Here is a 19,576-nt window from a genome sequence, read left to right as displayed (position 1 = left end):
ATTTTAATGAGTGGTTGATGTTTATTTTATTAATAAAATTTTATTTGTATAATTTATTTTAATTTTTTAATTTTTAGATGTGAAGTTACTAAATATCATATCATTTAAGTATGAATAAATGTTAAAATTTAACAATTAGTAGATGTTAATTTGATGAGAAAATCAAAATTGTGTATTTTTAAAATTAGAGAGACTAAATATCTTATTTTAAAATAGAGAAACAAAAATTGCGAATTGATGAAAAAAAAAAAACCAAAATTTTAATTTAATCTAAAAATTAAAAAATAATTTATTAAAAAAATTAATTTCATATTTAAAACTATTATTTTAGTCTCTATTACTATGTGACCTTTTTAACCCCTTATCTATTCGTTTGAAACTTATGTAAACATTCTAGGTACATCCACAATTGTATATAATACTTTATTTATATGAGATATTTCTAAAAAAATTTATAAATCTTTAAGATAAATGATATATGAATATATATATATATATATATATATATATATATATATATATATATATATATATATCTTAAAATGGTTATTAGGAAAAAAATAATGACTTTAGATTTTATAAGGATGAAAATAAAAAGACAGATATTTTACAAAGTTCATAACTAAAATTTATTTATTTTATAGGGATCAACAACAATATATGAATTAAAATATATTTAAATCTAAAAATATATAATAAAAAAAATCACAGAATAAAAAGAAATTATATCTGTGATGGAACAACGACCGGGAGAAGATTTGGCCTAAAATGATTGTAAATGACGTGTCTTATTTTTTTGATTTACATTGCTCTATTTCACTTTTTTATCCGATTTTTGTTTCCTTTTTATTTTAATTTGAAAATTAAAGTATATGTTCTTAATTAATTGTACTAATTAAAGATAATATGTTATGTATGTGCCTATATATAAGAATAACTCTATTTGCATCGCTATTCTCTTGTAGTAACCAGACCTAAAAGAAAAGAAAAAAATGAATAGAGTTTACGAACTCTTGGTTTGTTTCTTTACTAAATCTAAACCCAAAGAAATAATGAACGATGGATTTTACAAACATCCCCTTCCTTCACCTCCTGCAATTGATTTTGTTTCAGAAGAGGGCAAGGTAATGCTTATGCTTCAAACCTTTCTCTTTCATTCTTATTCACTTCCACCATTATTAATTTCTGCTATGCTTATGTTGATAGTGTCGTCAAATTGTTAATTTCTCAACTTAACAAAGTCTTTTATTCAATGATTATAAAGTTATTGAATTATGGAATTGAGTTAGTCTTTTCAAGTTTGATTTTTAATAATATTTAGTCAGAAAAAATTATATTTTATAAACATAAATTAATCTTTAATTATCAGTTTTAATATATTTTGTAGATGCTTATAATAAAAAAAATATGTCTAATTTTTTTGTTATATATTTTTTTTTATTGCAACAGTTAATTCTCATATTATTTGTCATTGCTGTAAGCAATTTTTATAATTAAATATTTAAATAATAACATGTAAAAAAAACAAAGAATGACACAATAATAATCCGTGTCCTCAATGCATGATATACGTATTAGAATTTTCATACCATCCAGTTTTTTTCCTTATTATTATGGAGACGTTTTTCTAACTACAATATTCTATTTCCAATTTTATCAACAAAAATATTTCTTTCGAAACTAATAGTGTGTTTGGATAGAAAATTTAAATGGAGTAATTCATTTATTCAAAGAATTTTAAATTTTTTGAGGTAAAATATCTTGTTTGGATGGAGAATTTATAAGGAATTTGAAATTAAACATTTGTGAAATTCTTTTAAATAGTAGAACTACAAATTCTCCAAAAAAAGTAAGAATTTAAAATTTTTCATATTTTTTTCTTCTTATTTCACTGATATATTTTATTTTATGTCTTATCTCTTCATGTTTTTAATTATTGAATATTCAAAAATATTTTTAAAACTATTAAATATTATCTAATATTAATTTTTAAAATTATTAAATATTTAAAAATTAGCTAATATTTATTTTTATAAAATTTAATTTAAAAATCTCAACATATAAATATATTTTTAAAATCAATTTTACCATGGTGGAATCAAATTATCATATCCAACCCAACATTTTAAAATTTGAGAAATTTGAATTGACTTATCCAAACAAAATATTTTAAAAATGATAGAAATTAAAATCAAAGTAATTCAAATACAAAGAATTTAAAATTCTTTAAATTTGTAAAATTCTTCATCCAAACACACCATAAAAATATTATTTATTCATAAGAATGTTATTTTCATGAGTATGATTAGTTAACATTTATTAATTTCAGAAAAATATTTTTTATTTAATTAAAAATTTGAAAAAACATAAAAAATGCGGGATAATAAAGTTTAAAGAGGTAACTATTTAGAAAAATATATAACTTTCATTCTTACTTAAATGAAAGATATATACCTGTCTTCTACCACGAAAATGAGAATCATGTTAAATATTTAAAAATATATATTTTAATATTCTGACGTCTTTATTTTGAGAAATAAAAAAATTACATGAACCAAAGTCCTCCTCTCGTAGAAAAATATGTTGTTACTTAGTGTTTTCCATATCAAATTTCATTCCCTGTGAATGTGTTTCCTTACGAGGCAAGCTTTCTCTCACATATCTCATTTTCACTAATGGAGGAAGGATTATAACATGTTTCCTTTTTAAATAATAATGTTTAGATGTTAATTAATAAAAGCGAAACGAAGTTAAATGTGTTTTTATTCAGTTTTTTGTATTGAATAAACTGCAGCAACTTTTTCGTGAAGCTATTGAGAATGGAACCATGGAAGGTTTCTACAAGTTGATTTCTACTTTTCAAACGCAATCTGAGCTCTGTTTTTGTGGCCTCGCGAGCCTGTCCATAGTCCTCAACGCTCTTGCTATTGATCCTGGAAGAAGATGGAAAGGTAATTATTAATTAATTAATTAATTATATAATTTTTTTTTATTTTAATTCTTTCTTTTTATTACAGGACCTTGGAGATGGTTTGATGAATCTATGTTGAGGATTTACACAAATATTGAAAAGGTGAAAGGTGGAGGCATTGTCTTTGGGGATCTTGCGTCTTTGGCTGGTTCTGCTGGAGCCAAAGTTGAATTTTTTTATGCTAGCGAAAACACCATTGAAGATTTTCGTAAATATGTCATCAAGTGTTCAAGTTCTGATCACTGTCACATAATCGCATCATACTACAGATCGGCCCTCAAACAAGTATGTTAACTTTAATGATTGATTTATTGTTACCATTCACACTGATTTTTGCTCATAATTATTGACTTTAATTTCATGACAGATTGGAGGTGGTCACTATTCTCCTATAGGAGGATATCATTGTAAAAAGGACAAAATACTTATTTTGGATGTAGCACGTTATAAGTATCCTCCTCATTGGGTTCCACTTCAAGATCTTTGGGAAGGCATGAATTGTATTGACGAGTGTGTTGGGCTATCTAGAGGGTAAATTTTTTTCTAATCATTTTATACAATTTTTTTTAAAAAAATACCATTTAAAATTATTGAATTAAAATTTTAATTATAATCAAAGAATAATAATAATTATAACACCTATGAAATGATAGTTAAGTTTTCTACGTTTACTAATGATGTTGTACCAAATTAATCTAGTCCTACTATATATTGGTATATAATAATGAAAGTTGAGATAAAAACTGCAAATTTGCTTGAGGGTTGGTATTACTGTTTTTTGGATCTATGGAATTATAATAATAGCATAAATTTTGAATCGAGGATCTCGTCTATACTAACTACTTTAACCTCTCATCATTAGAATGACTCTAATAGTTCCAATATTGGTGTTAGTGAACATAAAGAACCGAGTATTTCTTTTATTTATTTAAAAGAACTATGTAATTGAGATTGTAGCTGATTAATTTAAGCAATAAGAAAATTTAGTTTTTCTTTCCTGTGTTAAGATGATGCTTGCTCAACTTTTTAGTTTTTACCCTCTTCAGGTTTATGCTTGTATCAAAGCCTCCCAAGGAACCTGACATTATACACTGACAGGAGGAGGTAGTTATGTCTCATATGTTGTTCTTTTTTTAAAGTTTGCATTGCATGGAAACACCTTATTCTGCTAATTCTATTCTATCTTCAACTTATTATAAACAATTCTGCATTTCAGGTTCTGCAGTTTTGATGCCAGCTACACCTTCTCAAGAGGTTAACGTAGATAATAAGGATGCTGATGCGCCATGTTGATGTTAAGACAGAGAGCCAAAGTCTCTTATAAATTTGTTTTATGGCCTCAAATACGATATATTATTAGATAATTTAGTGTCGTTAAGTATTTATGATGTTAGTGAATTACTACATGACAAATATGTAAGCTTTTTAATTTTTTAATTATGTAGAGACTATAATTAATAGTACTATGTTGTTTAACTCCATCAAATGATTTCTTATAGAATATGTTCGATTCTTTTCTTATTTTAATTGTTTCATGACACTTCGGGTAGAATAGGATCATTTAAATCGGCTTTTACCTATATATTAACAAGCGAAGACTGTTCCATTTTCTAGCAATGATTCAATACCACCATTTTCTAATTACATTTGTTCATTGGTTTATCGTAATTCACTTTTGGTAATAATATGATCTTTCGGATTAAATTCTTGTACTTTGTTTTAATATTGTTTATACTTATTTGTTCCAAAAAAAAGTAATTTTTTTGTACTTATATAATTATGATATTTACTTATGTGTGTAGACGTGTAGTGTCCGTGAAAAGTATGATTGATATCATTTTTTTTTCAGATAATTTTTTCTAATACTCTGTAGTATTAACTATAATGAGACATTTGTTCCATGAATTATAAGTTCTTTATCGAGAACGTAGTCATAAGAATGTAATATTTTTATGTTTACAATAAGTTTTGAAAAATTAATTCTAAGTATTATTTATTTCTGACAAAGTTATTTTACAATAATATTTTTTACACTTTTATTTCCAATGTTGAGAGGTAAGAAAATAATATTTTTATGAGAATATGAGAAGTTATATTTTAATACACTTGTAACTTCTCTTTTTAATTATTTTTTATTTTAAATATATTTTAAAAAAATATTAGAATACAATCAAACATATTTTCTAAATATACTTAGAAACAATATTATAGTTAAAATATTTTTGAAAATGCGATTCCGAAAAATATATTATAGCTTGAATAAATGCTTCATAAGCTCTTAAAAATTAATTACCGTTGTTGTAAAGAAAAACATTGAAAATGTTATTATTGGAATTCACATATGCTCATCAACACAATCTGTTGGTAGTCTCAAAATGGGTTTCATACGCAGCGGTATTTGTGGGATGGGTTGGAACTAATTTGCTTGTATATGAAATATGAAACTTTATTAAGTTCAACTTAACAAATATACCATATGAAGATCTGACAGATATATGGATAACATCATAATCAATTTCACTTGTTAATATAACATACTAAATATATCATATATGATATTTTTTTTAATAGATTGAGATATTTTTTTTATAATGGATTGGAGTACGGAGTATTCTTTATATTTCCTTTAATTTCAATTATTTGACTTCTAAAAAAAAAGTATAACATACTAAATTTTAATATTACATGTAGCTAAACAATAAAAATAAATAGTTTACGAATACAATTAACTAATATTTAATATATATATATATATATATATATATATATATATATATATATATTTCAAGATTGATGATATTGATATAAATATAATATTATGTTAGATAAATATTATTAATTCAAAAAAATTATATTATTAACTATTCATTATTTAAAAATTATTAAATAATAATACTAGGCTAATTTGAGTCGACTCAAGAGATAACTCAAATTTATTCTTAATATATATTGAGTCTAATTGTTAAACTTAAATTTATCAAAAGTCTATTTAGTTTGGATTGAGTCAATAAAATGAGCCTGGGTCATGAACACTTCTAGTTTTACAATTTAATATATTTACTTATTCACTAGTTCTTTCTGAACCTAAATTTAATGGTTATATGAGATTTTTGATATGAGAATATAACTTAACCAGCCACAACTTTGATTTTTATTTGAACCAAGGGGTGTTTGTTTAATAAGCATGAGATAACTTCTTTTTTTTTTTATTTTTTTTTTTATATCATTTGATGGATAATTGTCGATCCTTTAACAAATATATCAATATCAATATGTAATCAGTAGTGAGTATGAGTCGTATCTACAAGGACATGACAGATCAAATTTCACAATTAAGCTAGTTAAGTAAAATTGACATTCATGATTCTATTAACATAAGTTACAAGGTTGGTGATGTAATATAGAATTTAAATTAAAGATAGATCCAAATGCACATTAAAATAATATTTAATTCAATTGATTTAGGCTATTGGGACAAAACTTCATCAATCAAGGTTCAGGGTAGTCTTTAATATATATAACATACATGTTTAACTCGTATTTATCCTATCAACACAATTCACTTAAACACTTAAATATTGATTCCTCAATATTTAGTTCTAGGCATCTTCACAAATCAATCTCTTGCATGACTAATGAAGAAAATTTGCATCAAGTTCAACAATAACGTGTTGAATTTTATTCCTAGCAATCCAATTCATTAGGTGATTCAATTCACTTTTTGATCCAAGGACCATTTTCCAATCAATCAAAGATCATAAATCATGTCACAAGCAATCAAGACGAGATAAACATAATGGAAACTGGAGCTTTATTTAGGAGCAATTGGTCCAAGTTCCCTCGTAACATTAAACTTCAAATATTCTAGAGAGAGCATTCCAAAGTAGACAAAAAAAATTTCCCTTCAATTCAAATATTTTTCCTTTTATAATAAGGGAAATGCCTTATTTTTGTCAAAAATTGTCTAGCCAAATAAATTTGCTGAGTGGATTTAAGGTTTATTCACTTAAGGTTTCTTTAGATTCAAATATTTTCTCTTTTATAACAAGGGAAAATGCCTTATTTTTGTCAAAAATTGTCTAGCCAAAAAAATTTGCCAAGTGGATTTAAGATTTCTTCACTTAAAGGTAATAAATTTGTCCAACCAAATTATGTTTGAGCTAGATAATGGAGTTTGTTGCCTCAATTTGGTTAGACTACAAAAACTTTACCCAACCAAATTTTACCCTTTTGTTTTTCCCTCCAATTTTACCTTCAAAATGTGATCCAGTTGTATTTATCTCAAGTCTTTATTTTTTTTTTCAATTGATATAGGTCGATACTAGCACAAAAAAACACAATTGGGATTAATCAACCGAATGATTATAAATATAACATGTAATTTACTAATTATATTACTTACAAAAGTTAACTAATTTTTGAGATTTAAATAAAGAAAAAAGTTAGGAAGTCAAGTTAGATGTCTTATTTGAATAACCATTTCAAGTAAATTTGAAATTTGACAACTCTACCAAGTTTAGATCCTTGCTTGCCCTCGAGCAAAAGAAGCAATTGTCCCACAACTTATCTTACTACTAAGAACAACTAAGTTAACAATCTTAAAATTAATGTCAAGTAACAAATTTGAAAGAATTTCATCTCATCACTACCTTCCCACTTCTTGTTGTTATGGCTTTGCAATGCTCCTTGGGGTTGGTCTTGGTATTGGCTGAAAATGGGCCTCCAGACATGTCAGCTAATTGTTTAGCTAGCTGACCCACCTACACCTCCAAATTCTTGATGGATGCCTCTGTGTTCTTCTGATTGTTCATAGACACATGCATGAACTGGTTCAGAGTATCCTCCAATTTGCTGGTTCTTTCATGCATAGACGGATAAGCAGGCTGTTGTTGCTGTTGTGGTGGTGGCCTATTGGATGGTCCAGCTTCATTCCTCCATCCATAACCTTGGTTGTTATTGTTTCTTCTCCAACCTTGATTTCCCTGCATATAATTGTTAGTATTATAATTACGGGAATTAAAATTACCTCCTTTTTGTTGGTTGCCCACATAGTTGACCTCTTCTTCATTTGGAGTTTCAGAACAGTGACCATTAACTAACCACGTCCTTCCAGAAAAATCACACTTTAAAGAATAATTTGATTGAGTTGAAGAAGAAGCAATAGCATGAAGCTGTTGTGGAATCTTGGCCATCTGCTTAGTCAGTGCTTCAATCTGTTGAGACAGCAGCTTGTTCTAAGTAAGGATTGCATCATTAGTACTAAGATCAAGAACTCTTCTTTTATGAGATTGATGTCTTCCATGCTCTGCTTGGTGATCAGAAGATGCCAAAGATTCTATAATTTGAGTAGCTTCTTCTGGGCTTACAGTGCCACCAGCTGCTGCATCTAATAACATCTTCACCTCAGGTTTGATTCCATTAACAAAGAAATTGAGTCGAGTTATATCTTTAAACCCGTGGTTAGGACATTTTCTGAGCAATGACTTAAATCTTTCCCAGGCTTCACAAAATGGTTCATCTGCACCTTGCCTGAAAGTAGTAATTTCTGATTTTGATGGAACTACTTGGAGAGGATTGATATTCTTCCAAGCTTTCCATGCAAGGACTGAAATGCTCCATGAGGTTGAACTCCTTGAAGGTGGCGGAATCACCTTGGAGGATTCTCCAATGGTGGAGAAGCACCTAAGAGAGGTTCGGTTACCTCTTGAAGAAGTGAAGAAGCTTGAGAAACCAAGCTTATAGGAGAAGGAACCTTGAGAGAGAACCTAGGAGGAGGTTTCTCACGAAATTGACTCTTGAAAATGAGAGAGAAATCTGATTTCTAATTCTCATAAATGTCCAAAAGTGAATACAAGAGAAGGTTTTACAAATATATAGGGAGAGGTAGCTTCTAGGAGAAGCTAACCTTAACCATGGTTCACTAGAAACCATGGTAAGGTGTAGCTAACCATCCATGGTTTCTAAAACTTGTAGGAGAAGCTATCCTTGACCATGGTTCACTTAAGAACCATGGTAAGGTCAGCCCAACCTACCAAGGTTTAGAAACTTGGAAGGGAAGCTTCATAAACTAGAAGGAAGACTTAGTAAATTTCGGCCAAGAACAAGACAACATGCTAGACGGCCAAGTCTCCAAATTGCTCCAAGATTTATTTCAAAAATATTTGATTTGGTTTAGAATCTATTCACAAACTTGTTTTCTATTCACAAATGTGACACCCTCTACCCCAACATAATTACTTAATAAGCATTAACTATATTTAAAAAGTATATTAGAGTGATATAAAATAATAAATATCATAAGGTAGAAGATGCACATTCGTAATTAACATTTATACCAAACTCAAGAAGTCATAATAAAACAAAGATTATAAATTAATCCCAGTAAAGGTGGCAGTGCCTCCTAGTTAGGAATCAATTTATAATTTTTTTGTATCATACAAATATATTTAAATTTCAAAAGAAAGAAAATAAAACATTATTATCCCAGAAAGAAGCCTAGCTAAGCCCGATGTCACATCCTATCAGAGCATGCCCACTTAAGCCTCTAGACTTCATTACCAACATCCTCATGATTAAGATTACCTGCAACATAAATATAAACATATACAAGAATAACAAGAGGAGTGAGAAACTTCTCACTTAGTTGCAGGTATAGAAATAAAAGTTAAATAGCATACACACACGCAATATAATTCACATATATAATCAATCTCACATATATGCTTATGTATAATGATTTTCTTGACTTGACTCACTAATGTATGCATGTGGCGCCATACGGAAGTTTCAGAATTTATCACTGGTGACCCAAAGGTACACCTATCACTGGTGTTCATACACCTCGTTAGCATGTTACATCACTGGTGTCCCGAAGGCACACCTATCACTGGTGATCATACACCTTGTTAGCATCACTGGTATGCGGCCTCAGCGGCACACCTGGAATAATATATGCATATGATGCATGTCATACATTCATAGACTCAACATTTAGCATATTACACATATAAGATTCATATTTCATAATTATGATTTATTTTATTAATCCAACTTTAATAGTCCAATAGTCCAACAGTCCAATAGTCCAATGGTCCAATAGTCCAACGGTCCAATAGTTCAACAGTTCAACGGTCCATTCATGGATCGTAGGTCACAAGTCATGAGTACATATTTCATACAGTCATATCCTCATAGGTCCGCATAGGTCTCATATATACTTCTTATACTCAAGTCATAATAAGATCTTCATAAGTTCGCATAGGTATTTTTATTCTAAAACTTATTCTTTTTTAACATCAATTACATATTTATTAATAATAATATATTAAGATCTTATAAGTAAAGTAGGAAGCTTAAAAGGTAATATAAGATAATAAGGAGGCTCAGCCTTCCATTTAAATAACAGATTACAAATTTATAAATACTTAGGAGGCTTAGCCTTCCATTCAAATAATAGATTAATAGATTCTAATATGTAAATAAATAGGATATAAAACAAATCACATCAATAATACATATTCAAAGAAATAAATAGCAAGCAAGAGATTGGGAGCCAATCCAACAAACAAACTATTTAACAATTATTCCCACACCCCCAAGCAAGGTTTCCCACTCCCCCCTTACCTGGATAAGTAGGAGTTGGAACTAGCGCAATAACTCTCTAAAAACTTGGGCAGAATCTCCTCTTCTCTTTCCTTAAAAAGGAATCGGAATTAGGGCAGAATCTCTTCCTCTTTCTCTTTAAACACGGCACTGGAGCAGAACCTCCTTTTCTTTCTCCTTCTCTCTCTTACTTTCTCTCTCTATTTCTCCAGAATTTCCTTCTCTCTAGAATTCTAAATTTTCAAAACCTTAGGCCCCTATTTATAGAAATTTTGAAGTTACTATGCACTATGCACTATTCATTAAAATAATATTATAAGTTACTATGCACTATTCATTAAAATATTAAAATTAATTAAAAAATTGAAACTTGCTTCCCTCGTGGTTTCCTTAGCAGCCATTTACTGTTCACATATACGTATACGTGAATAGTAAAATACGTATATGTAAATAGTAAAAATACGTATACATAAATAGTAAAATACGTATACGTAAATAGTAAAATACGTATACGTAAATAGTAAAATACGGGAATAAAATACTTATTCACATAATAAATAACTCTTTTCATTTGAATAAAATTTTGGGATATTACATTTCTCCCCTCCTTTAAGAAATTTCGTCCCCGAAATTTTCCTGAAATAGAAAAGGATAATCTTCACGCATCTTGCTTTCTAACTCCCAAGTAGCACTTTCTTCAAAATGTCCTCCCCAAACTACCTTAACCAAAGGAATTTCCTTTCCTCTTAGTTGTTTCACCCTCGTATCATCAATTCTTAAAGGAACTGTTTCATAGGTAAGATTATCTTTCAACTGAATGTTGTCAGACTCAATGATATGGGAAGGATCATGGACATACTTTCTGAGTTGGGAAACATGAAAGACATTATGAAGATTTGAAAGAGATGGGGGTAAGGCAATTTGATAGGCTACTTTACCAATTCTTTTAAGGATTTGATAAGGACCAATAAAACGTGGAGTAAGTTTACGGGACTTCAGTGCTCTGCCCACTCCTGTCCAAGGAGTAACTTTAAGGAATACATGATCACCTTCATTAAACTCAAGGTCCCTTCTCCTCTTATCACTGTAACTCTTCTGCCTACTCTGAGCTGCTCTCATTCTCTCCTGGATCATCTTAACTTGTTCAGTAGTTTGTTGAACTATCTCAGGTCCTAAGATAGCATTCTCTCCAGGTTCTACCCAACACAAAGGTGTTCTACATCTCCTACCATATAGAGCTTCATAAGGTGCCATCCCAATACTGGAATGGTAGCTATTGTTGTAGGTAAACTCTATCAAAGGTAGGAAACTATCCCAACTACCCCCATGTTCTAAGATGCAAGCTCTCAACAAGTCTTCCAAAGATTGAATAGTTCTTTCGGTTTGGCCATCTGTTTGGGGATGGTAGGCTGAACTCAATCTAAGCTTAGTGCCTAGAGCCTCATGTAAACTGTCCCAAAATCTAGAAGTAAACCTAGGATCTCTGTCAGAAACTATACTAGTAGGAACCCCATGTAATCTCACAATTTCACTTATGTACAACTTGGTTAGTCTCTCCAAAGAGTATCTAATGTTAATGGGAATAAAATGGGCAGACTTAGTCAATCTATCTACAATGACCCATATAGCATCTAAGTTTTTCGCAGCTTTAGGTAACCCCACTACGAAATCCATAGAGATACTATCCCATTTCCACACAGGCACATCCAAAGGTTGCAGGAAACCTGAAGGTTTTTGGTGTTCTACCTTAGCTTTCTGACATACCAGGCAGGCATACACAAATTCCTCCACTTCCTTTTTCATCTTAGGCCACCAGAACATCTTCTTAAGGTCTTGGTACATCTTAGTGGCTCCTGGATGAATACTAAGGCTACTCCTATGTCCTTCTTCAAGTATTGCTTTCTTAAGTTCAGGCACACTAGGAATACACAACCTATCTCTAAACCTCAATACTCCATCTATTCCAATTTTAAATTCACTTTCCACGCCTTGATTTAACTTCTCAACTTGACTCAATAAGAAAGGATCTACCTTCTGACCTTTTCTAATTTCATCTATCAAGTTATTAGTCACCTTCAAGGTTCCCAACCTAATACTCTTAGAGGTTAGTTCACACCCTAAACTCATATCCCTAAATTCCTCAATCATGTGCAATTCCCTCATCATTAAAGAAGAAATTCTCAAGGATTTCCTACTCAAAGCGTCAGCTACCACATTAGCTTTGCCTGGGTGATAGTTCAACTGAAAGTCATAATCCTTAAGAAACTCTAACCATCTTCTCTGTCTCATATTTAATTCTTTTTGGTCAAACAAGTACTTAAGGCTTTTATGATCACTAAACACCTCAAATCTAGATCCAAACAAGTAGTGTCTCCACAACTTAAGCACAAATACTATTGCAGCTAACTCGAGATCATGGGTAGGATAGTTTTGCTCATGGGTTTTAAGTTGTCTAGACGCATAGGCTACTACCCTTCTCTCCTGCATAAGTACTCCACCTAAACCTGATTTGGAAGCATCACAAAATACCTCAAAAGTCTTGCTAGGGTCAGGTAATACTAACACAGGGGCACTAGTTAGTCTTCTCTTAAGTTCTTGAAAACTCTCTTCACACTTAGAGTCCCACACAAAAGGTTGGTTTTTCCTAGTCAATTTGGTCAAAGGTAAAGCTAATTTAGAAAAACCCTCTATAAATCTCCTATAATACCCAGCTAGTCCTAGAAAACTCCTAATCTCAAAAACTGACTTAGGTGCTTTCCATTCAAGAACCGCCTCTACCTTAGAAGGATCTACAGCTATCCCATCCTTGGATATCACATGCCCTAGAAAATTTACACTCTCCAACCAAAATTCACATTTTGCCAATTTAGCATACAACTGTTTCTCCTTAAGGGTTTGAAGAACGATCCTAAGGTGCTCAGCATGCTCCTCCCTATTCTTAGAATACACTAGGATATCATCTATGAAGACCACTACAAATCTATCCAAGTAAGGGTGAAAGATCCTATTCATGTAGTCCATGAAAACACTAGGTGCATTAGTCACACCAAAAGGCATCACTAAATACTCATAGTGCCCATAACGAGTCCTAAAAGCAGTCTTTGGGATATCCTCGGATTTCACTCGGATTTGATGGTAACCTGATCTCAAATCTATCTTACTAAACACACAAGCTCCAACTAGTTGATCCATAAGATCATCTATTCTAGGCAAGGGATACTTATTCTTAATGGTCACCTTATTCAATTGTCTATAATCTACACACAATCTCATACTTCCATCTTTCTTTTTGACCAATAAAACAGGCGCTCCCCAAGGTGAAACACTAGGCCTAATGAATTGTTTCTCTTGTAGTTCCTCTATTTGTTTCTTAAGCTCATCTAACTCTTTAGGAGACATCCTATAGGGTGCTATAGATATGGGTGCGGTACCTGGCACTAAGTCTATACTGAACTCAATCTCTCTCTCGGGTGGTAAACTAGACACATCCTTAGGAAATACTTCAGGAAATTCTCTCACTAAGGGAATCTCATCTAGCTTACTCTCAGTCTCAACTGTTAATGAAGATAAGATCATGTATACCCTTTCATTTTCCTTTAAACAAGTTTTAATGTTAGAAGCACTAAGAAATTCCGTACTCTTACATTCACCAAATGAAATGGATTTATCAAAGCAATTTAAAAGAACATGGTGAGAAGATAGCCAATCCATACCAAGGATTACATCTAATTGACTAAGAGGCAGACAGATTAAGTCAATTAGAAACTGTTTTTCAGAAATTGTCAAAGGGCATTTTAAACACACTAGGGATGTAGTTACAGGACCATTAGTAGGGGTTTCAACAACTAAATCAAAATTTAACAAAGACACAGGCAATTTCAGTTTTTGGACACAAGAGATGGAAATAAAGGAATGAGTTGCACCAGAATCAAATAGTACAACAAAAGGAGTCTCAGCTATGAAACAAGTACCTTGTATCAAATTTTCTGACCGAGCAGCTTCAACACCACTAAGAGCAAATACTCTCCCTATAGTCTTTGGTCGTTCGGTTTGCGATCCTGATCCAATGACACGTGTTCTTGGTGGTTCAGGACATTGAGTACTGATGTGTCCTTTACCATTGCAGTTGAAGCAAGTAACCTCCTTGTCACGACACTCTGATTTAATATGACCGATCCGTCCACACTTTCCACATCTTCCTGAAGAAATAGACACAGACCCTCCAACACTACCAGTAGTGTTCACAGTGGACGATTTAGTTCTATTGGCAGCAGCCATATTTCCCTGAGATCTGGTAGAAGCAGAATAAGGCTTACTCTTACCAGAAGTATTTGAATTCACTGCACGAATAGGACCTCCAACTCCCTTGTAAAAGACAGAACGTGCACGATTATCACGGTCATAGATTCTACTCTTGTTGACAAGCGTTGGGTAGTGATAAATCTCTTGATAATTAATTGCAGTTTTTATCTCAGGACGAAGGCCATTCACAAATTTAATACATTTAGCCCGTTCGCCACCCTCACCATGATAATGGGTACAATAACGGACCAAGGCATCAAATTTTTCAGCATAGTGTGCCACCGTATCATTTCCTTGCTTTAACTCGAGAAATTCAGCTTCCTTCTGGCTTCTCACATCATCCGGGAAATATTTCTCAAGAAAAACTCTTTTGAAGTTTTCCCAATTTAATTGCATTCCTCCATCTATTATCCTTTGAAGTGCTCCTTCCCACCAAAAATGGGCATCAGCAGTAAACATAAAGGTAGCCAACCTCACTTTCTGAGGAAAAGGACAATCCATAGCATTGAAGATCTTTTCGATCTCCATTAGCCAATTTATTGCAACATCTGGGTCATATCCTCCTTTAAAGGTCGGCGGGTTATTCTTCTGAAATTGCTCCAACCAGTTAGGAACAACTTCAGCCATATTGTTGTTGTTCATTGCTTGGGCTAATGCTTGGAGAGCATCAGCAATCGCACGATCATTTCTACCAGCCATAATCTGGATATATAGAACTTTTAATAAACACAGACAACTATAACATAATATATTTACAATCAATAAACATAGTAGACACATAACTCACGGCCGATAGAATCGACCTGCTTTGATACCACTAAATGTGACACCCTCTACCCCAACATAATTACTTAATAAGCATTAACTATATTTAAAAAGTATATTAGAGTGATATAAAATAATAAATATCATAAGGTAGAAGATGCACATTCGTAATTAACATTTATACCAAACTCAAGAAGTCATAATAAAACAAAGATTATAAATTAATCCCAGTAAAGGTGGCAGTGCCTCCTAGTTAGGAATCAATTTATAATTTTTTTGTATCATACAAATATATTTAAATTTCAAAAGAAAGAAAATAAAACATTATTATCCCAGAAAGAAGCCTAGCTAAGCCCGATGTCACATCCTATCAGAGCATGCCCACTTAAGCCTCTAGACTTCATTACCAACATCCTCATGATTAAGATTACCTACAACATAAATATAAACATATACAAGAATAACAAGAGGAGTGAGAAACTTCTCACTTAGTTGCAGGTATAGAAATAAAAGTTAAATAGCATACACACACGCAATATAATTCACATATATAATCAATCTCACATATATGCTTATGTATAATGATTTTCTTGACTTGACTCACTAATGTATGCATGTGGCGCCATACGGAAGTTTCAGAATTTATCACTGGTGACCCAAAGGTACACCTATCACTGGTGTTCATACACCTCGTTAGCATGTTACATCACTGGTGTCCCGAAGGCACACCTATCACTGGTGATCATACACCTTGTTAGCATCACTGGTATGCGGCCTCAGCGGCACACCTGGAATAATATATGCATATGATGCATGTCATACATTCATAGACTCAACATTTAGCATATTACACATATAAGATTCATATTTCATAATTATGATTTATTTTATTAATCCAACTTTAATAGTCCAATAGTCCAACAGTCCAATAGTCCAATGGTCCAATAGTCCAACGGTCCAATAGTTCAACAGTTCAACGGTCCATTCATGGATCGTAGGTCACAAGTCATGAGTACATATTTCATACAGTCATATCCTCATAGGTCCGCATAGGTCTCATATATACTTCTTATACTCAAGTCATAATAAGATCTTCATAAGTTCGCATAGGTATTTTTATTCTAAAACTTATTCTTTTTTAACATCAATTACATATTTATTAATAATAATATATTAAGATCTTATAAGTAAAGTAGGAAGCTTAAAAGGTAATATAAGATAATAAGGAGGCTCAGCCTTCCATTTAAATAACAGATTACAAATTTATAAATACTTAGGAGGCTTAGCCTTCCATTCAAATAATAGATTAATAGATTCTAATATGTAAATAAATAGGATATAAAACAAATCACATCAATAATACATATTCAAAGAAATAAATAGCAAGCAAGAGATTGGGAGCCAATCCAACAAACAAACTATTTAACAATTATTCCCACACCCCCAAGCAAGGTTTCCCACTCCCCCCTTACCTGGATAAGTAGGAGTTGGAACTAGCGCAATAACTCTCTAAAAACTTGGGCAGAATCTCCTCTTCTCTTTCCTTAAAAAGGAATCGGAATTAGGGCAGAATCTCTTCCTCTTTCTCTTTAAACACGGCACTGGAGCAGAACCTCCTTTTCTTTCTCCTTCTCTCTCTTACTTTCTCTCTCTATTTCTCCAGAATTTCCTTCTCTCTAGAATTCTAAATTTTCAAAACCTTAGGCCCCTATTTATAGAAATTTTGAAGTTACTATGCACTATGCACTATTCATTAAAATAATATTATAAGTTACTATGCACTATTCATTAAAATATTAAAATTAATTAAAAAATTGAAACTTGCTTCCCTCGTGGTTTCCTTAGCAGCCATTTACTGTTCACATATACGTATACGTGAATAGTAAAATACGTATATGTAAATAGTAAAAATACGTATACATAAATAGTAAAATACGTATACGTAAATAGTAAAATACGTATACGTAAATAGTAAAATACGGGAATAAAATACTTATTCACATAATAAATAACTCTTTTCATTTGAATAAAATTTTGGGATATTACAACAAACTTGTTTTCTACATCACCCCATCTTGTCAAACTTTGATTCGGGTGAGATTGTAACCAAACTTTAGCTTTTCCTGTTATAGAAAATGGAAACAACCTCAAGTATACAGCTTCCTCATCACCTTCAGGAATTCCCATTGTTCCACATAACTCATAGAAATTTGAAAGGTGTGAATATGGGTCCTCATGATCAAGGTGATAAGTGCTCAAATTGCATATTTTTATGCTTAATTTGGCACTCTTTTTGGGAGAGATGTAAGTAATTTTGGTTGTATTTGACCCTCCAAATAGATGAACTAAGATTAATCTAAGGAGTTACAAGAGTGTAGTTTCTTTGGTTGAAAATATTTACTTTTTGTGTAGATTTTGATGAAGTTGGAAATCCAAGGCTATAGCTCCAAAGCCAAAGCTGCAGCCATGAAGCCTAAACCAAAAAGAAGTGTTCCAGAGAGTTAAGGCTATAGCTCCAGATTCAAAGCTGCAGCCACGAAGCCTAAATCAATTCCAGAGAGTTGAAGCTTCAGCCATGAAACCAGAGCTCCAGCCTTGGAACATTCTGGGCAGTCCAGAAATTCAAAGATACAGCCCCCATTCCAGAGCTACAGCCTTGGAGCTTTGTGCGTCTTGCAACATTCTAAAGCTGCAGCCACACATCCAGAGTTGCAGCCTTGGGTTAAAAATCCCAACTTTCACCTGGATAGAACATATTTTAGGGCAAAAAAAGGAAGGAAAAAAGGGATCGAAACGAAACAAAACAAAAGAAAAATAGAGAGAAAGATCACCCAGGAGAAGAGGAGAGCTTGAAGATTAGATTTGAAGATTGGCTTGCTTGGGAACGAGGACCCATCTTCATTTCTTCTCTTCTATTGTGTAATATCATCTTTTTATTTGTTATGGCCCTCACCATGAGTGGCTAGTTTCTCTTGGGTTGGATTCAATGTAACTACTAACTCTATTTCTTCTTAGATCTATATGATATTCAGTTCTATTACTTGTGTTTGATTCTTCTCTTAATGCTTAATCCGATTTGATCACCCATTTTATGATATTAGGTTTTTGAACTTTGTTGGGAAACATTTTCAAAACCCTAAACTGAATCATTCACCTAATAATCTCTTGTTCTAGGAATAGACTTGATTTTGTTAGCCATTTTGATTTTGTTAGGACTCAATTTTGAGGAATCTGGTTGAGTTAATTATTGAACATGGAAGTAATAGAAGTGGAGTCATATTTATTTGATGAAGATTAAAAGAGTTAGAAAGTACATTTGAATCCAATCTCTTTCTCATATAAGGTTTTCTATTAAATTCATACTATTGCTTTTAATTGCTTTATTATAAACTTAAATCAATATTTCCTTCATGTTCTCTGTAAACAAGAAAGGAAATTACTAGTATTCCCAAATCCCTGAGGACGATATCAAATTACTACAACGAAGCTTGGTCCGCTTGCCAAGAGTGAAAAATCCTTCACCACAAGGCCAACAAATTGTTGTGAGCTAACTAAAGTAAGGAAGGCAGACTTCATCTCCATAGCTCTAAAAGTATTTGGAGCTGCAATGCTAGAGAAATGCCTAGGACCATGTTGTTGTGCATAATCACCTAGGGTCCTTCTAGGAGGCCTAGCTGGTCCATGTCCACCATTATGAGTGCTTGTTCCTTCTTCAGCCATTTCTGTTTCAAGGTGTGGTTGATTTGATGAAGTAGAAGAACTCGGAAGATCTTGCTGTTATTTTTGGATTCTCTCTAACTGTCTAAGTCTTCTTGTTCTACTGTTGTTCCTCCTTGCCGTTCTTTCAATTTCAGGATCGAAATGCAATTCTTCGGCTGGAGTTTTTCCTCGCATACAATTTCAAGAAGTCTGCACAGCAAGGTGAGTCCACAAAAC

At 31.9% G+C, this 19,576-nt stretch overlaps 1 long non-coding RNA gene and 1 other non-coding gene across 2 annotated transcripts; one reads left to right on the top strand and one right to left on the bottom strand.

Moving 5' to 3' along the window:
* The first annotated feature begins 3,014 nt into the window (after window positions 1–3,014).
* LOC109803796 (uncharacterized) lies at window positions 3,015–5,728 on the top strand. Its single transcript, XR_014434424.1, has 3 exons — window positions 3,015–3,256; window positions 3,339–4,075; window positions 4,188–5,728. It is a non-coding gene; the product is annotated as an uncharacterized LOC109803796 (transcript).
* Window positions 5,729–15,786: 10,058 nt separating this feature from the next.
* LOC145949391 (uncharacterized) lies at window positions 15,787–18,109 on the bottom strand. The gene is made up of 2 exons (XR_014427604.1): window positions 17,113–18,109; window positions 15,787–16,071 (listed from the first exon to the last, which is right to left on the bottom strand). It is a non-coding gene; the product is annotated as an uncharacterized LOC145949391 (long non-coding RNA).
* Window positions 18,110–19,576: the final 1,467 nt, after the last annotated feature.

This window comes from Cajanus cajan, chromosome 6 (genome assembly GCF_000230855.2).
Source record: "Cajanus cajan strain Asha chromosome 6, NIPB_CcT2T_4, whole genome shotgun sequence".
Taxonomy (NCBI): Eukaryota; Viridiplantae; Streptophyta; class Magnoliopsida; order Fabales; family Fabaceae; genus Cajanus; species Cajanus cajan.
This window is presented reverse-complemented; position numbering and strand designations above follow the sequence as displayed.